Genomic DNA, 13875 nt, shown 5'->3' with positions numbered 1-13875 from the left:
CGAAACACCCACAATCGAAGTTCTTGTTTTATTTTCAGATTAGCGTTAAACTTGTTTCCTAAAGCTTAAGTATTAAGTTGATTCGTAAGATTTAAAATTAATGACTTTTAAACAAGACAAAATAAAATGGTTAGTTTTCATAAATAACACCAACTTATGCATGATGTTGAGTGTTAATTTTATTTTTGTCAGGATATGACAAATTTAAGAACGTTCTTTCAAAAAATTTACTCGTTTTTGTAGCACAATTTAGACAGTCATTAAATATAAGTGATTTTTTTAAATGATAGTCTTCATTTAGTAAAAAATAATGTAAAGATTTGAAGATCTCTTCTTAAAAATAATATTTCAATATAACAAAATGTAACTTGAACTCCGAGCATCATAATAGGGCATAAGAACAGTTAACATCGATATTCAGAAAAAATACCAACCAGATTGCGTACACACAATAGTCTTCACAAGGCGTGGAAAAGCTCTCTCGATAAGCTTTCAGTTTCGTCGAGTACACTAAAGCAGTTAACACTTGTAGCAAGTTTCATATCGCGGAGACACCACCATAAATCTTTCCTCGGGGCTTTCTAAGAATGCAAGGATCATAAGTGTCGCAGATAAATTCTTCACGAGGACATTTCAATCGCGCTATTTAATGATTCATTAAGACAAAGCGCACCTACACGGAGGATCGGGTGTCCGAAAGAACCGCCATGTTAATAGTAACTCCGACAGAAGGGCGATTTATCAAGGATATTAATGACCGGACCGAAGATAAATCAGCTCCGGCACGCTAAATCACCCCGAGCCCGAAGGACGAACGGATACTAAAGAATCGTTCCGCAAATGTCTCGAGCCGATTCCCGTGTCTGGGAAGCATCGGCTCCGCGCGATATTTCAGTATTACAACCGCCCCATATACAGGCTGTGAGAGATACAGTGTAACTGCGTTCTGGAGAAAATTACTTTGAAATTATCTATTTTATGATACTTCACTACTGATTTGAATCGTGAAGGAGAGTAAAAAGCTGCAACAAAATGACCATTTTAAAGTTATGAACTTTAGAGCTCTATATTCGTAAATATTATTTATTTATTTAAAGAAAAGAGAAATATTTGTGTTTTTATTATTTACAAAAAAAACTTCAATTTCAAACTATTTCTGTGAGCCTCAGCGGCACATAATTAAAAATAGGTATCAAATTGTGGTAGTGTGAATTCGAACATAGAAACTCGGAGCCGCGACTCTAACCACGGGACCACAACCCGACACTAATGAGATAAGATATTGCTTCTTCTTTATTTATTGAAATAATACCACCTAAAATATTTGTTTTCATCTAACTTACATTTGACCACTGCAAAGCTGTTATGCAAAAAGGATTACAAAAATCAAATCACTGTGCTGAAAACATTACAACATTACGTTGAGACTTCGCGTGAAAAGAATTTTCCATCAAAACAGTAAAAATAAAAATAATATTGCGCTTCCAAATCAACAAGGTAATAACTAACGTACTGATGTCTTACTTTGTAAATTTTATTTTAACTAAGAAAATATATTCATAGGTGAATTCACATTTACGCAATCTTGAATATTTGCGTAAAACGATCATTCCGTTAGATTTATATTAAATGCGTCACGCAGTGCCAGTGGCCTAATTCTTTTGATGATAATCGCATCAAAAAGATAATAATAACTTGACAAAATCAGAGCGTAGAGCTGGAGAGTATAGTAAATCCAATCCAATACGTCACTGAGGAATGTAGTACTCGGGCACAATCAGGAGGCTTTGAACATTGCCAATGACTTATCCCACAGCCATTTGCGAGAGAATCACGCTCTTCGTATAATTCCTTTCCTGTTATATAACACTACAAGAGTCCTGTAAGGATTTCATTACAGTTTGTGGGAACGGTACGCGACCCACCATCAAAATACCAATTAATGTGCACCACTAATATATCTCTGTGTGAAATATGGTGCGAATGAATACACGACAAATTTATTGTATAAATATTGTGAAATTAATGAAAAAGAATGTCAGATTTCAAAATAATGGATTTAGTCAGATATACTAACTATTATGTCAGCTAATTATGATTATAGATTTGATATATCTGTGTAGATGAAGAACAATATGGAACAACATCTTTTCATCTCACCAATATATGTCTCTAGTGAAGTTCTAGTGATTCAAGAACAATGTTTCAAAATTGGTTCATATATAAAGAACTTTCCAAGAATTAGAGTAGTGTGTGTTTGTTAAAAAATAATATAACAATATGGAAGTCTGGGTATTTACAGGGCTCAAAGGTAGCTTAAAGTGATTAGAGCAATTTATACACGTGTAACATTCACCATTCAACCACACTACTCAAATTTCAGAATTTGTATAGATCCTTTAATTGACACCTTTCACATGTTAGTTCTCGGCACCATCTATGGTAGAGTTGGGACAGTTTTTTATTATTATTTAGCAGAAACCTTCTAAAAACGGATGTAGGATTCTTCCCGAATTATTTTACATGCCAGGAGATATCTGAAGACATGATTTTCAATTTTTATTAAACATATAATTTGACCAGTTATTTTTATTTATGTTTGTAAGCGTCTCATAGTATGTAAAATAATTCGGGAAGAATCTTCAATATCTCCATTAGTTAAAAATATGCATTAGAGAAATTTAATAAATTTTATGTACGAAAATTTCGAATTTATTACTATTTACAATTGAACTTTTTAGATGAAATAAAATTTATGTACCGAATTTTCTTATGCGATTTTTTAGGGTAATATTTAGGTTTTGGTTGCATCACCGAATCAATCCCAAAAAGATTTTTTTCTGATTCGACGTGATTGGAAAAAGCAACAAAAAATAAAACGATCAGGGTATCATAAATCTTAAGGATTTTTTTCCATCAATAAGTAACCGACTTACGCGAACAAGCGAATAGAGCATCGCGAATCCGTCGAGAATCCTAAATAATTCACCGTTCGCGAGTTGAAGACAAGAGCTCCGTAACGAATGAACGAGCGAGATATTTATGAGAAATGCGAAAGCACATTTGTTAGGTTACAACAAATGTACCGGTGAATGCTTCGGTGTATAAGGTAACATGTGTAATTTTATGAGAATTACGAATTATAATCTACATTTAACGATGCTCCCATGCTGTTAGCCTTAACCCTTATCAAACCCCCAAGCGCGTCACAGGCATAATAACATACACTAAACAGTAACGGTTCTCAAAAGTAAATTAAAGATAAAGAAAAAATCATAAATATTTACCACCAATAGATGTCTCTGGTGAAAATTCTAGTGACAAATCTGGATTATCTCCAATTATAGTATTTTTCATATCATTTTTTGACATCTCACAAAAATTGAAGAAGTATATGGAAGTAGGTTAAGAAGAGTTCTTTAAGGTAGTATGGACAAGGGGAGCGGATAAATATCGAAAGAATGACTAAGAAAAAAATATATGGCGAATATGAACAGAACGAGGACGGCCGAAAAACACTTGACACGATCAGATCAATCAGAACCTAAAATCTGGCGGTGTCTTGTCAAAAGTCTGCGTAATAAATAAAGACGGCGTGATGGTAGTAGTAGTAGTAGTGTTGTAAGGGTTAAGCAGTCGGGATTCTTAAATCACCTAGAGAGGTGGCGGTTATCTCACGGTTAAAGGGATTTGAAACGGTTACCATTACCGAATAAACGCCACTGTGGATATAGACTATTTCGGTTTAATTTAGAGGGTTTAGTCCGAAAACAAACATTCAACAACCTCATTTAGCTGTATTCATATACTAATATCTAGACATAAATATTGTACGTTCCCACCCAGGGACGTTAATACGAAAACTTTTCTTTCTATTCACTTGTACCCAAACTTACCCGCAATTCAATTTATGGATCATCAAAACTCTCGCAACACTGCGAGTAATGTATGTGTTTATATATATATATATATATATATATATATATATATATATATATATATATATATATATATATATATATATATATATATATATATATATATATATATATATATATATATATATATATATATATATATATATATATATATATATATATATATATATATATATATATATATATATATATATATATATATATATATATATATATATATATATATATATATATATATATATATATATATATATATATATATATATATATATATATATATATATATATATATATATATATATATATATATATATATATATATATATATATATATATATATATATATATATATATATATATATATATATATATATATATATATATATATATATATATATATATATATATATATATATATAATTTTTTTTTTTTTGACATCTCATCAAAGATGAAGAAGAATATGGAAGTCTGGGCATTTACGGGGCTTACGACCGTCATAGGCTGGTTTGAGTGATCACTTTACACACGTGTAACATTCACCAATTCTACCCATTATTGACAACCACACTACTCAAATTCTTGGAAGTTCTATATAGTTCTATAGTTCATCTTTGATGAGATGTCAAAAAATAATATGAAAATAACTCCTGTAATTGGAGATAATCCAGATTTTGTGAACAAGTATTTGGACACACTCAAAATGTTGTAAATAAATTATCTGGTAAAATTATAAGCTTAATAATAAAAATGAAAATGGTATTTTCTGGCGTTTCTCATGTGTGTGATTATAATCCGGGATTCGGATCTCACATACTAAGATAAGAGTTTCTGCTTAATAAAAAGCTTCTTTACATCTCACCAATAGATGTCTCTAGTGAAGTTTTAGTGATTCATGAACAAGGTTTCTAAATTGGTTCATATATATAGATGAATGTAAATGCCCAGACTTCCATATTCTTCTTCATCTTTGATGAGATGTCAAAAAAAAAAAAATTATATATATATATATATATATATATATATATATATATATATATATATATATATATATATATATATATATATATATATATATATATATATATATATATATGTATATATATATATATATATATATAATATATATATATATATATATATATATATATATATATATATATATATATATATATATATATATGTATATATATATATATATATATATATATATATATATATATATATATATATGTATATATATAATATATATATATATATATATATATATATATATATATATATATATATATATATATATATGTATATATATATATATATATATATATATATATATATATATATATATATATGTATATATATATATATATATATATATATATATATATATATATATATATATATATATATATATATATATATATATATATATATATATATATATATGTTGCAGATATCAGCTGGAGTGTCTCTTAGAGATAAAATAAAGAGTTCACGCATTCGTGGAAGCCTGGGTGTGTCATACATCAAGAATAAGGTATATGAAAGGCAATTGAGATGATATTGAGGCATAAAGGACGCAAAGAACCTGAAAATATTGCGAATCAGGCAGTACCATGGATCTTCCTCGAAAGACATCTTGAGGAAGATCAAAAAATTCATGGATGCTACAGAAAGATAATATGATTCGAAGCCGTGGCATAAATAAATAATATTGTAAAGCATCTATAAAGTGATATATAAATTAGCTAATTAATAATACTATGATTCATATTCCAAATAAACATTATCTCAACAGATGCTAATTGTCAAAATTTCACAAAAATGGATGACGCCGATTTTGTTACGAACGCGTTGACAGCATCAACACAAGTTTTATTAGCTTTTCCATCGTGTTTTCTAGTTTAATATGAAAACGCGCTGACTGTTAAACTGCCTAACTATGATTAAATGCGTCATGTTGTCAGAAAATTAAGTGTATTAAAGTTAACATTTCATCAAATCCGTTATTACAATATTTCGTCGTCTGGGCATATTATTTCTAAACTTAATAAATCCTTAATATACAGCCTCCCTCCTCGTATGTAAACAGAAAAGTAATAAGAAAGGAACATCTGTGTATCAACGTATAACGTTTCTAAGGAATCAGCCTAAAAATGTGACAATGTTAATTTGGTCCTATCTGGTATTCGTACATAAATGATGAAGCTAGAACAAGGATAACCTATAATCCCATAATGTTTATCTGAGTCTATTCAATGAACTTCACGAAACTTGTAAAAACGAATATGTTGAAGACAATGAGTTTCTTTTTGCCAGCCGATGTCATCACTTATCAATATTATTAAAACTGCATAACATTTGTTTATCCAAATGATTTAATATTTCCACATTTTAAACGCGTTGAAAAATCTTTTAACAATATCAAGACGTAAAACATTACCATCGTCAGGATAAACTATATTTTTTGGGAAAATAAAATAAAACTACGTGAAAATCTTCTATCGCATAACGGCAAGGCGTTATACTTCATTCATTAGAGTCGAGCAAATGAACAGTAATTTTCCATTAATGAAAGAACAAAAATCAGAAATGTAACTCTTTTAATACATCGTTTCGATAAACTGCGGATCAGGGTTGCCAAACACGTTGAGAAAACGTACGATTTGAAAAAAGGAAAAAAGAAAAAAAAGAAAACAAAAAAAAAACAAATTAAAAACTAATCACTAATAACACTAATTATTGGACGTATACCAAATCAGCGTCTGGAAACTAAAAATAAATGTAATACCGTCGCAGATTTTTACTGAGGCGAGAAGAGGAGACATCCCACGTTCGGTTTTTTATTCTTAAAAAAAAACGCACCAAAAATCTGACATATTGATACCCTGTTCTTCTAGAGATACCTAAAAGCATGATCACGCTAATGAGAATACTAAAAAGTAATGTGCAGCAATTCGATCAAAATCCTAATTTATTTGCGTATTGAAGCGCTGTAAATCTGCAGAGTGGAGCATTCCAACGTCGCGACGCGGAATATTTTCAGTGGTGACGTCGAATATTTTCTGGACTGAAGATGAATATTTTCAAAACAGATACGGAATATTTTCAGGCTGACGCCGACGCCGTCCTTCGGGGACCAATCACGCTGAGGATTCCGGGAGATTAAGAAAACGGTTGAAAAGTTACACAAACCCGTCGTCACTTAAGGTTAGTTATGTGAATAAATTTCGAGTCGCTCTCGTCAGAGTGTTAAATGTTGTTCATGTAGAAAATGTGCTTTTGTCGGAGGTATAGAAGGGAGCTTTCAATCATTAAGATGGAAATATGTTGTCGAAAGTTTGGTTTTGATAAGAAGTTGTGCGGAAGAAGGATGTACTTAAGACAAAGGGGTTTTAAAATAAGGTGCGTTGTTTTACATACGCATATCTCTGTTTATTATTACTCGTACGATTTTCGTGTGTAAATTTAAATAATTTCTTTATGGTAATATGGGGGTAATGGTTGCAAAACTAGAACTACCTAGTGAAGGATTGCGCGAAAAACCGTGAATAAGTTTGTAAAAAAAGCGTACTCTTTTTAATGTTGTTTAAATATATTTTATAGTATTCGGAGACTTTTTGTAAGCTTGGTTTTAACGTATTTGTTCATTCAACATGCGGGTCTTATTTTGTAACTTTGTATTGGCATTTAGATAATTTTTTGATATTTAGCAGGTACTAAATAATACAATATTGAACCCCAATAGTTGTATATCCAACTGCTGTATTTTTGACCCTTATCCGCACCATGCATAGGGCCAAGATCATTTGATGTAAAATTATTTTATCGTTTATTGAATGAAGGCAAGGTGAACATCCCCTGCGCTTCAGATTCAGGTCAAGTGTTAAATAAATGGTGGAAAATTACTTACACTTATTTTGCCCGTGGGAATCGAACCCGGGACCTCCTGCATGGTAGCCAAATGTTCTAATTTCATTAATTGATTCGGCACGTTGAAAATGATGCAGAATGCATCAAAACACGTGTCACAATAGATTTTAAGAAATAGTGGTATTTACCAAGTAAAACATAAATTAAAAATATTGTAATCACAACACTGAAGCGGAAAATTGTAAAAACATTTTTTTTAAATTTAAGAAACTGAATAAACACGAACTCTACCCAACATAAACTTTGAAGTTATAAAAGAAAACACTTGTTTTTTTACCACTTCAGTTTATTTAAGACAACAGTTTCGGAAGCTAAGCTTCCATCTTCAGGTCTAAATGTAAACTAAAACATAATAAATAATTGTTCTATAAATAAGGAGAGGGGTAAGTTTTTTTTGTGAGGTCAAGGGTCGAGGGGGGATTAGTTAGTCTTACCACAAAGTAAATGCCGAAACAATAAATAAAATAACTTTTAAGTTAGCTACATACATATGTACATGTGCATAACATTAAACGTTTGTTTGGAAATACGGTATATAATAAACAAAGGCAAAAAGACATGTTATATTTGTAGGTACGTTTCTTAAAACTGTCATTTTTTTACTGGTTTCCGTAACATTTTCCCTAGACCGAGTTTGATAGGACCTGATAACCATGCGCCACTCGACACCTCCCAACACGCTTCTTGTTAGCTCTGCCAATGTCAAGTGAAGTTAGACATCGTCGTCGCGTCACCGCATACGTCATTTGACATCGCACGAAACAAACGGAAGACGAAAATATTTCGCTTCGAAACGATAAATAAACATGACTCGCCATCCGGTCGTTAAAAATAGGTTGATACAGAGAACAGAAATCTTAGTTCAAGTTTTCATTTGCGTTTTTTGTTATTCTTTGTGCTTCAGTGTTAGTGGACGATCCTCAAGATTAAATCCCTAACTTTAAAATAACTCAATTTAAAGAGATAACAAAATTCAAGATTCATGCGAATAAGATTTTTAAAATTTGCTTTAAACAAGACAATAAAAATAACCAAGAAAAAAGCTAATAAAAAACTAAAAAAAAGTTTAAGTAAATTATTATCGGATGAAATATTACCGGAAAACTTTTGCACTATAACAAAAGTAGAAGATCATAAAACAAACTAAGACTGAACAGCTGTCAAATATCGCCGAAATACGAGGTTCTGAATTTGAGACGCCATTATTGTTCGATAAAGCGATTAGGTTCCATAAATTTACCTTTCAAAAGTTATTCCGAAATTTGTCTGAAACAGAGACAGCAATCAGAATTAAATTCGACGAGTTATTACGTCGCGCATCGTTCGCGTCTCTTTAGCATTGGAGAGTCTATCGTCTGAGCTGATGATGAAAACCTAGGCCCAGGCGAAACATGGCCTAAAAATATGTAATGCATCGAAATTGATTAAACGATAGGAAAATATTTGTGCTGACACAAATAAAGCAGTCTATTTTTCAAGAGACTAGAGTTTTCGTGACGTTTTTGTATACACATTATTCTTCTGAATCTGTATCCCGTTAAATATATTACTCTCCTGGATCCAAGAATCTGTAACGCAAGATTGATCGTCCTGCCTTATTGTAATCAGGTATAATCAGCATCAGTTGTAATCACGACAAGTTAACACCACATCCATCCAATGCGGTCCCCTATGTACAACTAGAAGACTTAAACACATTGTTATTATCTTCGGTTTACACCAAACGGATGATACTTAACCACATCTAATCAGCACTTACTTATAATAATAAAAATTAAAATACTTTGACTACCATTGATTGATTATGGTGAAAGCGAACGATTTTAAGCAGGCAATTTGTTGAGCAGTTTTCAGCATTTAACTCGAGATATTTCGACGAGTAGCAGACCCGCTTCGAAAATACCATTTGTTACTCATCCATGGGTGGAAAATGCCTAAAGAATGTTATGTCTGACGGGCCATTTGCTCGATCTTCATTATTACGTTAAAGGGGGCCTTTTTAGAATTCCTTCACTATCCTTAATTTTTAATTAAATCATGTATGAGAATACAGAATTAATCGGAGAAGGGCATATTCCTTGAGCGATTAATTTTGTATTATAACTTTATGGTAAGTATTATCATAAAGTTAAGATGAATGATTCGCGTAAAGACAATGATTTTTTTTATCAGCAGATATTTCAATATTATTTAAGAAGGGTTACATGTGTGGTTATTATAATATTTTCATCATTATTGATGAACGTTACCAGTATTGTTATATTATTTCATAGTTTCATGCCAATACCTTGGGTCATATTGACTTTATTTTGTCGTTGCTGAAACATGATTTCCACACATTTTTTTCTTCATATTAACATTAGCCAGATAAGCTGTTGAAAGCTTCCATACATAAATACCCCTGACATATATTTCGCATATAATGTGGAAAAAAACTTCAAAAGTTCTACGATATTTATTGCATATTTTATGCATTTTGAAGTTGAAATGGTCGACACTTTTATTTAAATTTCGTTACAAATATTTCATTATTAAATAAAGAGAGAACAGAATGTCACTTTCAAGATATACGAGTAAAAACAAGAAAGCCGACAAGACGAGAAAATTTTATAGTGAAGAGAAAAAGATTTGAGTTTTATAATGGATGTTTTTACTATGTTCTTTCGTTTTGAAAAATATTATGTCAAGTCATTTCAAATGAGGCTGTATAAAAATTATGCTGTAACAAGTAAAGGTCAAACGGTTTATCTGCGAGGGAAACGAGATTTTGCCACTTATTTGGAATAATCTTTAATGCGAGTTCGCAGTTAAGTACGTTTAATAAATACGCCAAGATTGTGGTAGTAAACATTTAATTAAGGAGCTTTATACACTTTTTACGACGTTGAATAAAGATAGCGTTTCTGTTTTCGAATATTTTCCTATTGTTTTCACAGCGTAGGTACTTAAATGAGTATACAGTCCATGAAAATAAAAGATTTATTGAAAAAATCAAAGCTGAAATGTATAAAAATAAAAAGAAATACAGTGATATAATTGTATATTTCTATCTGTTGGAAATATTTTGTATTACACGACAGTAAACAGTTTTAAAATTATTAGTTAATTTAAGTTCATGTTTTTTTATAACGTAAATATTTATTTGTAATGTCACATATAGCTAAAAAAGATAAATTAAATTAAATTCAAAATATTATATAATTTATAATTATTTATTTGTGCTTGCTGAGTCTTCGAGTGTGTACGATTTTAACACATTAAAAGCCATGGGGGGCACCGGTGACCTCAATCAAGAGCTATATTCAAAATACTTTTTTTGATGCCGGCCACACTTCTCCTTTATGAAATAAATTAATATATTATATTACTAAAATACGTAAATTACTGAAAAGTTTTTTTTGTGGATTTTAGTATTGGCTAAATGAGGTTTTATTTCATTGCACACGACTAGTTTTTGTATTCACCTGTTGATGAAAATCGTGATGATGATGATGTAATGAAATAAAACTCAATAAGTGGTATCATAAAAGCGTATTTCAAATAATCAACATGTCATTCTACAAAGTTAATGCCGAATCAATAAATGATATATTTAACTAACTAACTAACTAACTAACCATCACGCCGCTTCCCCGCAGGGGTAGGCAGAGAGAATAGAACGCCACACCACACTGTCTTTGCAAACATTCTTCGCCTCTTCCACGTTCATGCATCTCCTCATACATACCGCCCATTGTTACGACTCCTAACCTGACCACTTTCAATGATATATTTCACCTACGTAATACAACGTTTTGTCCGCCTCCGTAGTGTAATGGTCAGCACGCTCGGCTACCATTCTGCAGGTCCCGGGTTCGATTCCCAGGGGGGGTCAAATAAATATAAGTGAATTTTTCACTATAATATTTATTCAATATTACCCTGAATATTACACTGGACCTGAAGCGGAGGGCTGATCACCTTTCCTTCATGTGTAAACTATCAAGATAACATTGCGTTTATATGAAGATGTGCCCTATGCGCCATTGGGGTGCGGATAAGGGTTTTTATTTTTATTATAATACAACAAAAGGTTGACAGAAAAAAATAATGCACACTTTTTTCCTAGTGTCAAAACCATATGATAGTCAGGACTTCAGGCTCCAGCCGTGAAGCCTATGTAAGTCTGATTATGAGCGAGGCCGGTTATGAGTCTACTAAAACGAGTCGATACGATGCCATGAAAGAGTCGTTAAGTTAACATCCAACGACCCAACCCGCCCTATACCGCTTTATGGGGGCAACTTCCAGATTTACAGTTGACTGACTGCCTGGCGGAACGCGCAAGGGAGGTTATTCAATACAACTCAAGTAATAGAAAAGTAAATCAGGAAAAAAATACCCATGAATTCGAAAATATTCCAATCAAAATATTAATATTATTTTTTAACACCTCAACAAAGATGAAGAATAATATGAAAGTCTGGGCATTTACGGGGCTTATCACTGTCATAGACTGGTTTAAGTGATCACTTTACATTCGTGTAACATTCATCAATTCTGCCCATGATTGGCAACCACACTACTCAAATTCTAGGAAGTTTCGGTCGTGTGTAAGATGTAGTAGTTACATTAATGTATCAATCAATTTTGGGTGCTTTGCCAAAAAAAAGGTGTATGCATTCCCCATAAGTTTATATATCGTCCACTCCTTTCAACTACGTCATATATCAAAATACTTGTTTTTTCAGGAGATCGTTTTTAAAGTTAAAAAATATAATGAAATGTTTTAAAAATAAATATCAAGACACTTATTGAACTTTTTACTGTGCAACAGATCTTTTTAGGTAAAACCTGAATGTTTTTTCTCCATTTGAAAAATATTAAGTAAGTACATTTTCTTTAAAATCCAAAAACAACACTTTCTGCCCTGTAGCGGTTAAATATTACGTAAAAAACATGCCGCTTTTGCTGGGATATAGTACATTTTCTGGGCATTCCGAAAACATTCACAACTGAAAATTAATGATTTTTGGTATATGACGTTGTTGAAAGGAGTGAGCGATATGTGCTACATTACTGTTTTGTTATTCGAAACGCATTAAATTTTGTACATAAAATCGCGATAATTGAACACTGCGTACACTAATAGCAGACATTGGTGCAAGGAAGTGTGTCAAAGGAACAAAAAATGCCCAAGCATTTCTATACAGGCATGGAAAATAGACCCCGCTTAGCACTGATACATTTAGCGCGCCATTTCGCTGGCGCGGATTACCAGCGCTAAGCGGGGTATTACAGTATCGAACTGGAAACTGGGATGAAAGGGATGGAGAGGGCACTTAGAATAATGGTCGTGTCTGTCCTCACAAGCGGACACGTTCCCCGGGGAAATCGCCAAACATATTTGACCAAATTAGACGAGGTCTTTCAACAAAAAAAACTTACACACCCACGCGCGACTAACCCGTAGAGAGGTAAAATGGTAAATAAAGGAAACCGACCAGCCCACGAAAAGAAAACAAAGAGACTTAATAATAGACTTGTACCACTTTCATTCATCAGATGATAAAATAAACTTACCAGGCGACGAAATGCTGGGATTAAACTCATTTCTCGCGTTTGATGGAGTAGGTACTGTAAGTACTCTTACCAATTTATTGTTCGTAAGACGCTTTAATCACCACAAGGCCGTTTAGCATTAATTCACTTAATATTACTCCAATCGACAGAATGAAAAATTCGTTTTTGAAGCAGGATAGAGTATTAAAAAAAACTTTTACTACTAATAAAAATATTATTACATTGTTATTATATCTGTTTGTTAATTAAGTGAATTTAAATTTAGATATAATAGTCTCTCTTCATAACGATTCTTCCTATAACTAAATGTACAAAAAATTATCAAACCTTTAAAACTAAATTTAAAAAAACATAAAAGGCTCACCCCAACCTAAACTCCATACCTAGGAATATTTTTTTTATTTATTTAATTTACTTTGTTATAATTTGCTTTGTTTATAAAAAA

The 13875-nt window shown here is 31.6% G+C and overlaps 1 protein-coding gene across 6 annotated transcripts in view; it reads right to left on the bottom strand.

Moving 5' to 3' along the window:
* The window catches only part of LOC148308295 (phosphatase and actin regulator 2), a 352056-nt gene that overhangs the window by 51250 nt on the left and 286931 nt on the right, over nucleotides 1–13875 (bottom strand). The window lies entirely within an intron of this gene.

Source organism: Brachycentrus maculatus, unplaced genomic scaffold (assembly GCF_059751285.1).
Source record: "Brachycentrus maculatus isolate JH-2025_06_01 unplaced genomic scaffold, ASM5975128v1 h1tg000172l, whole genome shotgun sequence".
NCBI lineage: Eukaryota > Metazoa > Arthropoda > Insecta > Trichoptera > Brachycentridae > Brachycentrus > Brachycentrus maculatus.
This window is presented reverse-complemented; position numbering and strand designations above follow the sequence as displayed.